Consider the following 17,591-nt stretch of genomic DNA (forward strand, 5'->3'; position numbering starts at 1 on the left):
TAGTTTTAATATGCATTATAATAGTATTAATTCTCATCATGTATACTACATTCGCTCTCGCGAGATTTTTTTTGAGACATTCGGAATAGGAAACGTACAACACAAAAATTCCTACTTCACACTATTAACTGCTAAAATCAACTCAAATCAACTTAATCTTTCATTAAAAAAAGAAGAATTATTAGAAATAGTGGGAGTGTCTACTAATCTCATAAAATTTTGTGAAGTTTATTTCTACAAAATATTTTTATTTTGTACAATAAATAATTTTCTCATTTGCTATCAATACATTATAATGGTTTAAATAAATAAATATTGATTGGCGTAAGGTTTATGTTATTTTTATGTCTGTTTACTATTAATAATATTGGATATGAGCAGGTGCGTTGGTTTTGTAGTAATTTCCAGTCACTTCTGACAACTGAATTTTTCAAAAAAGAAATTACTAACGTCAGTGTCAAAAAAAATCTCGCGAGAGCGAATGTAGTATATCTGGCTAAATAGCTAAGCGCTAAAGCCACAAAATAAAAAAATTGAAAAAAACATTCTTAGTGGCCTAGCACCTTTACTTTGCCTGGGGGCGAGGCGAGTTAATAAATTCTATTTTCTTATTGCAGTCATTTTGTGACGGCTTAAGAAGTTACATAAATGATGTCTTTAGGCTGTGAAATTTTAACCGTAGAAGGACATCTTTATGACTTGTATTTACATGATATAGGGCTTTTCACTTAGTCATTTATTTCGAGCTTCTGTCATGTGTCGTCTAATATTAATATATCTATGTCATATGTTATTGATATTGCCAATGATACAAACCAAAGACGTATGACGTAGATATATTAATATTATGTGACACTTGAACGAAGCTCGAAACAAATGACAATCGATGAAAAGCCCTATTCAATAGGGCATTTCATTCACAGTCATTTGTTTCGAGCTTCTGTCATGTGTCTCATAATATTAATATATTTACGTCATACGTTATTGGTATATGCTATATACCAATGATACAAACCAAAGACGTATGACGTAGATACATTAATATTATGTGACTCATGACAGAAGCTCGAAACAAATGACAATCGATGAAAAGCCCTATTGGCGTCTGCATATCAGGATCCGGTAATACTATATTATTTATCTATGATCAGGATATTGCTGGGTGTACACAAGTAAACAACACTTTTTTGATTAAAAGGTTTATTTCATTAAATCAAAACTTACATGGATACAATTTAAATAAGATATTTTTTTCTATTTAAGGCAATATAATATAAGATATATATTTTAGTATAACTCTCCTACATTAACAAGCTTTAACACATTCAGTGGCCATGACATATGGGTAGCATCACGAAGGTTTTACGGAAGGTACTGACGACACATAAGTTATGTGAGTAGTACTGTGTAACTAAATAAATGATTTAAGTATGTGGTACCAGCCAAGTGGAGCTTGTTCGAGATGGGCACTAAACATGTTAATCTGGTCATGCACAGAGACTTATACTATAATATGTTATATCTCATATTGCTCACTATTGTAATGAGTGAGCCTGCATACACGAACTATAATATATTATTATGGTTCTGTGTATGCAGGCTCACTCATTACTACTGTAGTGAACAATATGAGATGTAATATTATGAGATATACATATTATATATTATGGTATAGCTCTCCATAAGTGCGAAGTTTCAAACTTAACTGATAACAACTAATGGATACCCTTTTATCCAAAATTTTATGAAAATTTTGAATGGTCATATTGGTATTAATTCCACAACCCCTTCCTATAACAATAGGCCCATTGTTGGATGTTATTGCACTAGTTCTACTGGAAATACTTACTAAAATTGTATGTATCTGCATCACTTAGAAGTCTACCCAAAAAGCTATTAATACTCTCTAAACCATCATTAATACATCTTGTATACATAATAGGATTTTTTCAGAATCAGATATTTTATTAAGATTTACTTACCATGCCCTATCTATGTGCCAGGCACTTAACAGTCTATTAGGAGCAATACCCATTACATTTGACGAGGCATTGTAAAAGGTGTCGCTTATGCCTGATATGAAAACATTTGACTATACATATAATACCAACACAGACATGTATTTAAAAAATCGGTAAATTAAAGTAGGTATTTTTTCTATTTGAAAATAAGAAAGCAGTACAAAATCCATTCCCAAATTCATCTTTTACTAATACTGTCATAAGTTCAAAGTCATAGGAATTGAGCCTATGAGTTCCATCGATTGCGATAAAGGATTTACCACACTTAATTAACATTTCATTTTTGCACAGTATTAAGGAAAATAAGACAAAAATCATAAATATTAAATTCAGAATGAATATCCATTAGTATGCCCTGTTGTTTGTAAAATAATATTGGACATGAGTCTGTAAGCATAAGATAGTTTAATGTTTGTGATATCTTTACTTGTAAGTAAATTAATTCTTTTTAATTCGCCTCCTATGCTATTATGCTATCCTGAACAGTCTGAAGTTTACTAAAAAAGTAAAATATAGGTATAGGAGAATCAAACACACTAGTTTGAAATTGTAAAATGTAGTAAATATTCATGAGTAATATTTAAAAAAGTGGTTTAGTGGTAACATTCTTGTTTTAAATTATATTGTGTATATCGACGGCGGAAAGGCAGGACCTCATAACTGAAAAATTTGTATAAAATGAGTTACTTCGGTTTTCGATTTATAATAAGTGCATCAGCACCTATTAAACAGCTTTTAGAGCTGGGAAAGCCTTCTAGAAGCCTTCCGGAAACTTTCCCAGCTGTAATCGCTGTTTAATAGCTGCCGATACACTTATTCTAAAGCGAAAACTGAATTAACTCATGTTATAAAATTTTTTCAGTTACGAAGTCCTACCTTTCCGCCGTCGATATGCAAATATTTTACTTACATTTTTGAAGGAAGTCTCAAAATAAACTTTGAAGAGATATTTATCTGATTTTGGTATTTATGTAAGTGCTCTATATCATCCTCGTGTCCGTAATATGTTTTAAAATAGTTTCAATAATTTTAGATACTATTATTCGACTAGTACACCAAATAAACATTTTGCAGGATCCTTGGGATTTTAAAGCTCTTTCTCTATCTTGTTTTGTAAAATAATTTTTTGAGGATCACTTACATATACATTCATAATAAGATGTTTCATGTTCTTGTACTGTTCTCTTTCTGTGCCAATCTAGTGCAAATCTAAAAACATAACAGGTGATTACATGGGCAGTTATACTACTTACAGCTTACTTTGTATCTAATCTATTATCTAGTATTATTCTATTAGTATCTACCTACATAAAACTATCTTTGAAATCTAAATTTTTGATATCAACATCAACCTTAATACTTAAAAAATAAATAATATGTAATGTGGAAGTTACACCTACCTACCTAAAAGTTTTTGAATTGCAATTTTATCAACTGGAAAAGACTGCAACATAATGAGTTTTAAATTATGACACAGCACAATATTTATTGTTTCAATTTATATGTAAATAAAATAATAATCCTAATCACTTGTAAAAGTAAGGTTAAGATTTTTGAATTGACAAAACAGAACTGTCAAATTTAAAACCAAACTGCTATAAAATTTTAAAATTCCCGCTAAAAGGAATCTGGCAACATTGCCGTCGTTTGCTGGACATTTAATCTCTCCCTAAATACCGCTATGAATTCCACGATTTTATTGGTTAGAACTACCCACGTGATATCTGTGTTCGTATTGGTCAGAGAATTAAGCAATAAAGACAAATGACAATCAGTGCGCTTATTCTTGAATCGAGAGAAAGTTTTACTCCCTACTACGCTAGCTCGCTTTTCTACTCCTTCATAATTTCTCTCGATTTTAAAAAGCTGTATTCTTGAATCCAGGGAGTAGAAAGGAATGAGAGAAACTGCGAACAGTGTTGCCGGATTGTTGTTGAAAATTTGAACCAATCACAAAAGTTAAATATTGGCAAATGACATACCGTCAACCGTCAAGTCAACCTGATCACTTGTTTTTGTTTACATGATTTTTCAACTTCGAACTTCGACAAACAAAAAAGAAACAGTTTTTCTGACGAATGTAGAGTATTTTCCTAAATAATACAACTCTTGGCTAGTTGTTTTGATTGTGACTTTAAATTTATTTGCACCTTTATTTTATTTCTTTGTTGAGGTTTCTTAAACTCCACATTAAACTGTGCTTAAACCCGCCTTTATTTTCTCTTTTTGCATGTACACAACGTTGACAAAGATTTCTCGTGTTTTCAATAACGTTACATGTTTTGTTTGTTATTCAGTGTCTATTGGTTGTTGTTTTTTTAGATATCTATACAAAAACTATAACCTACCTAACTTTGTAGAATAAAATAAATAAGTAACCAAAACCAATAAATTAAATTCATATTTAGTTTAAAATCATTTTGTGATACAGCAGGTTAAAATAATACAAATGATTTTAGTAGCACAAAAAATATGATTATAACTTGGCCACATGATATAGGTACTATGCAGTATGCTAAAACAAAAAAATGAGAGATTATACACTTTTGTATGTATAAAAAAGAATATTATGAGGGCAGGAATATCTGTACACCCACTTACATAATTATTTATTGATAATAAAATTATACATTGAATAAACCAAAGAATATAAACGTTAAATGAATATAAATAGAGAGTATATATTCTGTTATAACTGATTAGCATGTATGAGAAGTCTGATATCAATATTTGTTCGCTATCCTCTTGTTCTCCGGTTAACATTTATACTTTAAAACTCCTAAAAAAATATTTTTTTGTATAAAATTGTGTAGGGGGCTAATTTTTCTACTTTAACAATATGCAAATCATTCCATTTCATTGTTTCCTCGCTGATATTTTTGGTATAGTTAGCTGTGTTTTTAACTAAAGCTTTAATATTCATGAAATCTCGAAATATAATAGTAATATAGGGTTTTCCAGTTTTCTTTGCCAAATTTATTATAGGTGTTAGTTGTGAAGGCACATACAGTGGTCCTCCTTTCAGAGCATTTTATTTTTCACATTCTATAAGAGCATGCATTGTATCGCCCTAGTTTTGGATGTGTTCTACCACAAAGAAGTTACGAGTAATGCTTTCAATATGTGTATTTAAGACAATGTACGATTAACGTGCACATATAAACTTATTTTTATTTTGCCCAGTGCAATTATCTGAGTAAAATATGACGTTTCTGAGCCCAACACCGAAAGGTACAAATGGGCTTAACTGATTAAATAAAATAAAATATGAAGTTTTACTGTAACATGATCCCTCAAATATTTCTAGTAAACAACCACCTATTTTGTTAACACCCCTACAAACTACCCGTCTTGCCATAAAAAGTAATATCCTTGTTTATTATGTATATCGTAAATGGTGTAATTGTAACGGGCAAGCCCTCTTTTTTAAAAAAATCACTTCTGTCTCTGTTTGGAACAACCTGAACTGCTAGCAAGTCGAAACAACATACTAGAGTTTTGATGAAGAAGACAGTTTTAAATCGTTTTCTTTTCTAATTGACTTTGGTTCTTTTCATTAATGTGAGGATTAAAGCTTTCCTGTTTTTTCAGATTCTCTTCATTGGATAGATCTTAAAAATATTCACAGAAAGAATATGCATTTTTTTTGCTGAAAAAATTTAAATATTGTACTCAGTATGGAAAATATTTCCATATACATGCTTTTTAATAGACTGACAATTATTTTCTGTGCACTGCTTTAGATACAACCGATACATTTCAGATAAGTTCAAGCCCCCCTGTAAATATATTCTCTGTGTGGGAGCTAAGCAGTAATGAGATTTCATTATAGGAAAAGAATATAATTATGCCTTCTTGCGAAAATATTAATTTCTTTCATAATCTGTCCTTGGACATTCAGTCTTTGAATTTATTTAACGTTCAAAGCCAACTCTGAAGAGTAAAATTTAGAAATCTGTTTGCAACTGAGAAAATATCAGTTACAAAATGAAACAACTCGAATTGTTACACTTTGGAACTAAAATAATTACCATTTTATGACAAAATATATGTGTGACATCTTCACTGAACGTTATTATAGAGTTATTATTACCATTTGTAATTCATAAATATTGGTTATTGAAGCACTTCCCAACATTTGCCTCGAAACTACTATAATTCAGACTTGTTACTCTTTGAATTATCTTTGTATAGATAATATCTAATAGACATTATTCTATAGATAGAAACATCCATAAATCTGCATATGGAAGTTACATTATAACATCTACATGTGGATTGAAGGATAAGTTTCAGTGTAAAATGACAAGATCTGACATTGGGAACCCTCTCAATAAAAAAAAACCTCTAAATTGTAATTAAAAACCAGAGTTCCATACAATTGGATCAGCTAAGATATTTCAGACAGAAAAGATTTTATTATGTGACAGAGAGATGCATAGAAGACTTACTATCACAAAAACAGCTATGAATTTGAAACACATGAAAATATGAAAAAGAGCTACATAATATTATGCATCCCAAACATGGATATTGAAGAAAGCAGATAGAAATAAAATAGACGGTTTTGAGACTTCTCTGTTATCTCCGCTTTTCTAAGGTTATGTATTGTTATTTTCGCTCCCATTTTCAATTTCTCTTACATACTACCAGTAGAAATTATTACTCCCTTAGGGAGTGACATTTCTCTCGAAGATCGAGAGAATTTTTTTCAAGAATACAGCATTTTCGGTTTTAGGGAGCCACGCCTACTTTTACGTCACTTTCTCTTACCATTTCTACTCCCTGAAATTCAAGAATACGGACCCTGCTGTTAGACATCAAATTGCTTATACAAATTATCAGTAATAATATTTATTTACATCAAAATAAAAATTCCATCACCGCTGGAAGTCAGCCGCTGAGAGATTTACTAAGCTTTCCCTGCAACCACTCAGCCGATTTCTGCTGGCAGCCAGCCGCTATGGTCGTCCGAACGCACCCTGTGATGGAATTTTTATTTTGATGTAAATAAATATTATTACTGATAATTTGTATAAGCAAAATTATTGTACTGCACCTACAGTGACTCACAGCCTCAATTCTGAAATGATACAGTCGTTACTCAATAAAACTAGCTTGTGTCAGTGACCCAATATTAGAAAAAAAAATTACATACTGAAAGTAAGTTACTAAGTCCTCTAAAATAGCATAAGCTATGTTTTGGGTTTCAAATATACCATACTTAAATAACAATAGTTCTTTAATTATTTTGTGTACGATTTTGATATCAGCTAAAATGATGTAAACTTTTAAAGGAGAATATTAATAAAGAAAACAAAACTCCTTGTTGCTTATTTCTTTGGCTGATAGAAGATTTATTTCATGCAGTTCAGCTATGTAGATTATTCTTTTGTAATATCCGTCTAATTATTTTAGGGTTACATCTTTTTCCAAACTGTATTTCCACCTCATCTCTCAATTTTGGTGCACTTTTTTGGGATTATTTGCTATTTCTCTGACAATACATCTTAGCTATTAGGACTTTGCAGACGACTGCTCTGAAAAGTTCGTTTGATGTTCATCCGTACCATTCTCTCAGGTTGCGCAGCCAAGATATTCTGCATCTCCCTATGCTTCTTTTTCCTTGAATCTTTCCCTGCATAATGAGCTGGAGCAAGTTGTTTTGGTCCATACATGGCAACATTTTTCATACGAATTTCTAGTTACATACAATCTATCTTTTTATGTCATAAGGCCAAACCCAGTTATACCAGGAAATTGGCTCAGGCCATAGCATTATTCTCTACATATTATAAAAACTTAGGAAAGTGTGTCCTTTTAGGTGACACAATAGATCGAACACAACGAGCCATGTGTATCTTTTTCGGTACACATTGTTGAGGACAGTGTATATCTAAAAGGATACACTGGCGCTGAGGGTGTTAATTATTGCATATTTGAAACCCAAAACATAGCTTATGCTATTTTAGAAGACTCATACTAACTTACCTACTTTCAGTATGTAAGTTTTTTCTAATAAATATTGAGCGACTGACACAAGCTAGCTTTATTGAGTAGTGACTGCATCGTTTAAGCTGTGAGCCCCTGTATATGTTTATCAGTCATGGCCTAGCTACACATTAAAATTGTTTCGTTATCATTCCCTGTGTTGCTTTCTTCAGCGTGCACACTGATTTTTGTACAGCAGCTTTTGTAGCCAATAGTTACTCTTGTTTGTTTTCTAGATTTTTCCTAATCAGGACTTGATTTCTTTTTGCTTTGTTACTAACTCCCTTCTACAATAGAGAGTTTGGGGCTTATTATTCGCTAAAGTGTTAGAATGCTTGTGGGTTTTGATATATGTACCTACTACCACAACTCTCAATATAAACTTTGATCAAACTGATAGTGTGACGACTAGATTTTTATAATTTGAACAAACTGCAATTGTGACGTCACTTCCTGAGTTTGCTCAAACTGTTTGATCAAATTATTTGATAGTGAAACCACGACTTTAAGGATTTAAGTAACATCAATTTAATTTGCAATAAAAAAGATCATGAAGATTTGACGATGCTTGTAAATACATACACCCAATTTAGATAATTTAAGTGACAGCAATGTTTAGATTGTTTTGTCAAATATACCTACATGCAACAAAAAATTTAATAAAAATTTGCATAAAAAAATTGAAGTGTTTTAAAGGTTTCAATATGTAAAAACATTGAACCACAGAAACGGTTTTTGTCCACAAAGGAACAAAAATCGTAGCAACATATTAATAAGTGATACGTTTAAAAATCCAAATGTAAATGAAATTTCAGACTTTTTAAAAGGACACAAGACACAACATGCCCTATACTTCACAAAATGCCGAAGAAAATCATAATTATTATATAATATAACATATAATTTCTCCTAAATTACTTTTCCCCATATCCAGTATATTAACTTTTATGTAAATTATCTCTTTTTGATTTTCATGCATTTATAATTTAATTTATAAGATCTATTCTAGTTCTAGTGCTGCCGTGTTTGTATTGAACAACTGAAATAAATTAAAAGAATATTATAGCTATACAATAATTGTTTATATTTTTTATGAGATAAAAAGAAATATTTTATGAGACTATAAGGTACAGTCTAGAAAGAAGACTAGTAGAAACGAATAAATAGTGTTTTTCAATACATATTGATTTTCTACCACACTTTTATTTCTCTCATAAAAATTGTCAATTGTAAGATAAACAAGAAATTAATATTTATCCATCATCCTCAGTCAGCTGACTTGTTTTCTTGAAACGACACTTTGCATACAATATTGGTATTTAAATATCCCGCTCTGTCATTCTTAATCATTTGACCAATACGAACACAGATATCACGTGGGTAGTTCTAACCAATGAAATCTTGGAATTCATAGCGGTATTTAACGCTTCGTATATGAACGAGAGTGGATAGGACCCGAGCAATCCTGCCTGTATTTACTAAATGGGACCACTTGGTGAGACGCACAATATGGCGGCGGGCAGGTCCGGATTCAAATTAATTCAATATGTATTTACGATTTTATTTGGGAATACGCATCGAGTTAGATTAATAAGTTATTTGAAATAAAATTAGTTTAATTTTTAGTACTTTTCAAGTACACTTTTAATAATAATAATAACATAATAATACAATTTATTAAACTAAAATAAAGAATATGTGAAATATAAGTTTTGATCAATCCAAACCCCTAAGCATTTGACATACTCAGAGAAGGGTATCAGACACGGGCGCCCATATAAAAATTTTCAGGGGGGCCAGACGTGAAGATGTTGCACATTATATTTTGTGTGCTCTGGATAACCATATATAGCTAACAGCAGCCGAAAAGCCAGGGGGGCCACGCCCCCCTGCCTATGGTATCAGATGTTCATTTAGTTAAATACTGTCAGGTGTACAATACGCCTTTAGTTTTTTCAAGATTCAAAACTAGTCTTGAATTTAAGAACCAGTTTTCCACTTCCGACTTCAAAGAGGTTTTTTGAAGTTATATTTCTTTAGGTGCGATTGAGAGGGAATTTTTATTATGCCACGCGCATGCTCACACATACAGTATGGAGTTAGTTGTTAAATCTTTCAAGTTATGTATGTATCAGCAGAAGTAAGATATGAAAATAACATATTAGTATTAGTATAATTTTTATGTTTTTGGATCTGTCTTCCTCGGGAGTAAGATAATAAGTAGGTATTATTAAAACATTTTTATATTTATACTTCACTTGATCTATTTGTCACCGTGATTTGTAATTATGTGCGAGAAATCATGTAAATAAAGCGATTATGGGTGATTGGTAGAGCATTCGACTACAGATCGAGAGGTCCCGGATTCAAATCCGGAAGATTCATATTCCTTTTTTTAATTTTTGGTATTGTTTTAATACAAAATTTTTGAAAGTAGTAAGTATTAAAATTAGTTTAATATTTAAATAAAATACAAATAAACTGCTTAAAGTATATTTATTTCGTTGAAATCAGAATAACAGAAGTATAACTTGTTAGTTGCGTACAAAGTACATGTTCTTTTTTATTATTATTCATAAGCAAGGACGGAGGGGCAAGTCCCTATTATGCACACAAACAATGAAATTATATATAGTCCGTCCGTTATAACTTTTCCCATGCGGTACGATTCATTTTCAATCAAATTAAGTCAAAACATAAATTGAAACGAACGTCGATGTGTATATACATTTTGTATACCGTATACTATATACTACACACATCGGCGTACGTTTCACTTTCTGTTTTGACTTAACTTGATTGAAAATGAATCGTAACGCATGGAAAAAGTTATAGCGGACGGACTATAAGTAACTTACTAGTAGATAATATAAAAAAAAAAACAAAAAAAAATAAAATTCGGTTGAAATAAAAAACAATATTTCGACTGTTATAGAAAATGGTCCACTTTACTTTTAAACGTGTTGGTAGAAGAGGCCGAGACAATGTTATCACTAAGGTTATTCCAGCTCTCGAAAAATCTATTTAGTGGAAAGTTCTGTCTTGATCTTGTAGAGAAGTTCTCTTTTTTAAGTTTAAACTGGTAACCTCTGAGGCATTCATCTTGATTTATGGTAAACATTTGGTTGAGATTTCCGAAATTGAATTTTAATCTTTTAAATGTGATAATTAAGTCTCCACGTTGTCGGTAAAGTTCAAAAGAAGTTAGGTTGGTCATACTTAAGTCTCTCTGCATAGGGGGGTCTTCTCAGTTTCAATGAAATTCAAGTGGATTTTCTTTGAACGCTTTCCAACAAAGTTTTGTCTCGAATCAAATCAAGATACCACGTTCCACCAGCATATTCCAGAATCGGTCTTACCTAAAGAGTGTAAAGTTTACAAAATGACAGCATTGAAAATCTCGAAAAAGTTACCTTAATATTTTCATTGTAGATTTTATATGAATTTATAGAAAATAACATTTTTGCTTTTTTACGACATGTTAGTATATTATGCAACGAGCATTTAATGATGGTCACTATGAAGCGAGTATGACGGATACGAAACGAGCCGCCTAGCGGCGATTTTCTTATAGCATACGAGCTTCATAATGATAATAATTAAATGAAAGTTGTATACACGATTTTTTCTATGATCATTCACAACAAAAAATATATTCAAATTTATTAATTTTGTAACGCAAACAAATTAAGTAGTTGTATGGTTTAATTAATTATTTTGTTGACACATTTATATTTTCAATATTACAATTATTAAAATGAATTTGGAGGATAAATTTTTAATATCCCTATCGTCTTCAGACATTTTCTTAAAAATATTTAATTTTTAAATTAGTCAGCTTGTTTACATATTAAGAACTGTCAAAGCGTATGTATTTCACTCGCCAATGGTCACTGCGCGTGTGCCACCTTCATCGCTAATGCCATATCGCGATTCTATTAGTTAAAAATCTGCATCGTCATGAAAATCTGCATCATAATGAAGCTTATTATGATAAATGTAGTGAACCTATATTAAAGTATGAGCATAGAAAAAATATGTTATAGAACCAAATTGAACTTCCATATTAAGATATACCCAGTACATCGACTGAATCTACAGAATCCATTTCACATATCGTCGCCTTAATACTATAACCTAAACCTAAACTTAATACTATAACTACCTAAACCACCATAATTATCATAACTACCATATACTAATAAACATAAACCATACCATATACATAAACCACCTATAACTACCATAACTATAACCACCTAAGCTTAATACTATAACTTGATAACTCGAAATTAGTAGTTTTGAGATAAACGGGTTTAAAGATTTTAAAGATATTTGTGCTGCTACCATGATGTTGGTAAATACGGGATTTCTCTGCAGCTCTAAAATACTGTTCCTTAACTTTTTGGCTACTGATCTATTTAGGAGTACGGTGCAAATTTGTTTTCCAATATGGAAAATAACGGAAAATTAAAGTTATCAACTTTTAGCACTACCATAATGTTAACATTTGGTAATGTCGCATGTCGTGCCAAGTTGCATCTTAGTGAACTTTGTAAAAAAACTGATTTTTAAGCTTTATTTTGGTGAAAATTAGCCCTCTGACATGGGGGTTGCCAGATCTGCTAACAATTCTCGAATTTTTGCATTAACATGAACCGAATAAAGAGATAGCAATTACGCGGTAAGCTCAATGGTTTCAGAAAAACACGTGCTACAACTAGATAACTCGAGTTAGCTAGTTGTAGCTTTCAGTGTATGTTGCATTAACGATTATTCCGATTAAACAATAACTTGACAACTTATGTTGTCAAGTTTTAGCACTGAATATTAGGGGCATTTGAGTTTTATCAACCTCGGTCAATCATAAATAAATACTTATAACTCGTTTAGAGAGAGTTATCAAGTTTTTACGCAATATGGAAGAAAATAAAATACATCTTGTGAACTAGTTATCTAAAAAACATCAATTTTGGAGTTATCAAGTTATATGTAGTACTAAGGCGACGATATGAATATTGATGTTACACCAAGAAAACGGAAATTATAGTTGTTCCATTATATCTTTGCACAAACGTGATGATTCTGATTTTTAAAGAATTGATTGATGTGATGAACACAAATGATTTTTAAACAATTTAAATGAAAACAGTAAGTAAGTCGATGTGTAATATCATTGATATCTCTCAATGTAATGACAATTTATAAGTTAGAAAATATTAGTTGTCTTACTAGCGTAAAAATAAATACTTCCGGAAGTAATAAAATTAAAAGAGCAACAGTTAATCGTTCTAACTATTATGTTTGAAAATAAAAACAATGACCTACAAAAACTAAAAGTTTAAATAATATGAAAATCCAAATGAAACAATAAATCCAAATAAACTAATAAATACAACAAATGCACTAATGTGACTGTCACTGAAAATGATAAACGTCTAAATTTATGGTAAACAAGGTATCAACAACATGCCGTACCGTTTATCCTCGTTTACAACCTATTGTGGTTTCTATGGACAAACGGCTTAATTTTGCGATACTAGTTTCTGTGAGTAAAAAAAGAGACCTAGTATAAAAAGTAATTCAAAGTATAATATAATGGAAGAACTATAATGGTACAATTAAATCGCAGCAGATTAATCAGTAGCCGAAGAAGAAGAAAATTTTCCTCGATATAAAAAACTGCTACGAAGAGAGAAAAAGCTAGCAGTCATGAAGAATATTGTTTCGGAACTTAGGAAACATAATTATTCAGAGGAAGAAGTTCTGGATATTATTTCAAAAATAGATGGACCAGAAGAAATTATTCTAAGGCAATAGAAAATTTAAAAATCAATCACTACCTCGATAATTCGGAGCAATTTAAAGTATTTGCTTTGACCCTACATTATTATTCACTTGCTGCATATAATTATGTAAGGACAGTTTTTTAAACTTGCTTGTTGCACCCAAGAACATGGAACAGATGGTATCAAAGTATTGATGGTAAACCTGGCTTTACTGCAGTCTTTTAGAGCTTTGGGAACAAAAGCATTGTTAGATCCTGATAAATTATGCAGTTTAATTATTATAGATAAAATTTCTATCCGACATGAGGAATGGGTTGCTGAAAGAGACATATTCTATGGTTATATCGATAGGGGAACAGGATCTCAAGAGGCCACTAACGCCTTTGTTTTCTTGCTGAACTGTATCAATGACCATTTCAAGGTTCCAGTTGGATATTTTTTAATAGAAGGAATTACAGGAGAGCAAAAAACAAAAGGTTTAGTCCAACAGTGCCTACACAAATGCCATAACATTGACATGAAGGTAGTGAGTATAACTTGTGAACGGCCGCCAAGTAAATTTCACAATGGCAGCTCATCTTGGCTGTAACCTAAACCATAAAAATTTAAAAACGAGCTTCAAGCATCCTTCAAATGGTGATGATGTACTGTTTTTGGATCCTTGTCATATGTTCAAATTAGTTCGTATAATACCTTAGAAGGGATGTGTATCATGTTCGATGATAACAATGAAGTTATATTGTGGAATTACCTACAAGAACTTATTTCGCAAATTTGCAAGAAAAAGAATCATTTCATCTTGCTAATAAATTAAGATCTCAGTATATAGCTTTTTATAACAAAAAAAAAACAGTTCGTCTTGATACTCATGTATTTAACTAAAGCGTTGCATCCGCTTTGGTCTTTTGTTCAGAGGAACTGCAGTTATAGCAATTGACGTAAGTTGAAACCACAACTAGATTTGTTATGATAATGAATAATTTATTTGACGTCCTTAAATCTAGAAATTTATTACAGTTTAGTTATAAAAGAAAGTATTCAAAATTATTCAGAAATAAGTAGTTTTCTACAGTCCACTGAAAAATACCTTAGTGCGTTAAAAACTAATGTTGGTGGTGCTCTTTTGTTAGACACTCTTCGTCACACAGGATTTTCAGGTCTTAAAGTATACATAAAAAGTTTATCTTTTATACAAATCATTTGTAACTTCTGGCATATTAACTTTTTTACCATTCTATAAGTTCTCCCAGGATCATATAGAGCTATTTTTTGAAAGTATTAGATCAGAAGGTGGCTTAATTATGACACGACAGCTCGCCAGTTCATTTCAGCTTACAAAAAGTTATTAGTTCATGTTGAACTAAGTGATAACTTTAGAGGCAACTGCATATTATTAGAACGTGTCCATTTTAAAATGTAATCCCATCGTGCACATAAATAAATCTTCAAGAGATTTTAAAAATCTTATCGCAAGATCCAGCTTTTAATGAAGTAGGCATTATGATTGCATATATAGAGCAGGTCATTTTGTTCACTCATTGAAACTAAAAATAGTTTGTGCCGAATGTTCTAATGCATTAATTAGTACAAGAAAAAATCTATACTTTTTTTCATTTATAAATAAAAAAAAATGGTTTGGAATATCCCTCAACAGACCGGAACTGCCAAATAAAATAGTAAATTGTATTGACCACAACAAATTATTTAGTGCCCACTAAATAATACTACTTTATTAATAAGAGGTCTCGTGGTGCGGGATTTGTCAGTCCTAGTCCTGCACATATAGAACATCCTAATATCAATATAGCGACTAGCTACAGCCTTTATTAGGAGCATTCTGTGATTATCTGAGAATTGTTGATCCATGCTATGACTAAGTAAATTTAAAAAGATGTCGTTGTTTATGTACCTCCGCAAAACGTTTGTAACTAACTCGTCGGTATTCATACGAGTTGGAGAAGGGACCTCTTTTAAAATTTTCTCAGCCATAAAGCAAATATCGATCACACTCTCAGATGGATATTGCAATCCTTTTTTATTTTTTTTATCAATAAATGAAAATAAAAAGTTGTTCCGAGTGACACTTACTAAGGCACTTAAACATTCATTACAGACTATTCTTTTTTGTAAGTAAAACACAACATAACCAGCTATATATGTAATTATGCTTTTTGAATAAACAGAAAACGGATTAATATAGCTGTGATCATGATCACTTATATCTACTGGCACGTCAGTAGTACAACTACCACTCAACCTATAATCTCTGGAAGTGATATTAATGTGATCAGTGGGATTGCATTTTAAAATAGTTAAATCTTCCAAAGGAAAGCAGTTACCACTAAATTTATTTTTCAGTTCAACATGTACCAAAATTTTTTTATAAGCTGACTGAAAATGTCTAGCACTTGGGTTATTATTGTAACCGCCTTGTGCTCGAACTGAACTAAAAAATAATTGTATATGGTCTTGTGATACCTTGTAAAATGGTAAATACTTTAAAGTAGAAGGAACAACTAACTGGTTAGAAAGAACTTTTATACTGGATATGCATACTTTTAATCCAAGAAATCCAGTAAAACAATCTGTATCTAACATTAGTAGGTCCTGACCTCGAGCTGCTTTTAACTCACTAATATATTTGTCTGCTTCATTTAAAAAATTTAGAGTGTTATCATAGTTATTTAAACTTAAAGGCTTTTTAAAGCCATGCTGCAACAAACTTCTGGAATTAAGTATATCAAACAATTTGTTCATGATTGTTACAAATCTAACAGTTGCTTCAACTCCAGAAAATTGTGATAAACCTAACTCTTTATTGCAAAAGTCTAAAGCTACTGCAACACTTTCGCTTAATACCTGAGTAGCCAGTGACACTTTCATTTTTTGTCTGCGAAAATAAACATGTTGGGCATTTAATTTATTGGCTAAATGAAAAGATTCACTCTGTTGGAGATAATGCAACTCCTTAAAATACCTCCATTCAATAACTCTATTCTTGTCATCTACAAAACTAGATTTATTACCTAAAGTGTTACGAACTAACTTAATCATATGACTAGGATCTAAAACTATAACTACATCTTTGTCTGTACAAGGATGTTTAAAAAAAGTTTGTAGGGATGAATGATTCAAATTACATCCTAATAGCTTAGCCATCGTGAGATTAACTGGAGCCCCGTCAAAAGTAACACTTACAACATCTACACCTACTTCATGGTACTTCCGCAGACACTCCAGGACAAAACTTTTTTTTTGTTCTCCAGTGCAGCCAGCTATCAAAAAATATCCTACAGGCATTTTCCAGGCACCATTAATACAGTTAACCATAAATACAAGGACATTTTTGGCTAACACCTGTTCCTGTACACCAGTACCTAAGTCAACATACCCATAACATTTTTTGCCTGGAACCCATTCTTCCTGTTGCCGGATAGACATTTCATCAAATATCAGACCACATATTACTTTGTCATTCGATGAGTTGACTTTTAGTCTTAAGGCGTCAAAGGATTCCTTCGTAAAACCGGGTTCACCATCAATGGCTGTATACCATCTACTTAGAGTCCTAGGATGAGGTAAACATGTATCAAATGTTCGCCTAACATATTTATACGCTGCAGGTGAGTAATAATGTAGTGTCAGAGCAAATGTTCGCAATTGCTCTGAATACTGCTTAGGTAGCGCTTTTTTTTCCACTTTTTTGAATTGCCTTATAACAAATTCTTTAGGTGCTCCTAATTTTTCAAGAAGATCCAATGTTTCTTCTTGAACCAACCTTGTTTTCTTG

General features: G+C 31.5%; 1 long non-coding RNA gene across 1 annotated transcript; it reads right to left on the bottom strand.

The window, feature by feature from the left end:
• Positions 1-495: 495 nt before the first annotated feature.
• Positions 496-3,591, bottom strand: LOC126888295 (uncharacterized). The gene is made up of 3 exons (XR_007699492.1): positions 3,426-3,591; positions 1,626-3,230; positions 496-1,553 (listed from the first exon to the last, which is right to left on the bottom strand). It is a non-coding gene; the product is annotated as an uncharacterized LOC126888295 (long non-coding RNA).
• Between the last annotated feature and the right edge of the window lie 14,000 nt (positions 3,592-17,591).

Source organism: Diabrotica virgifera, chromosome 7 (assembly GCF_917563875.1).
Source record: "Diabrotica virgifera virgifera chromosome 7, PGI_DIABVI_V3a".
In the NCBI taxonomy this organism is placed as follows: Eukaryota; Metazoa; Arthropoda; class Insecta; order Coleoptera; family Chrysomelidae; genus Diabrotica; species Diabrotica virgifera.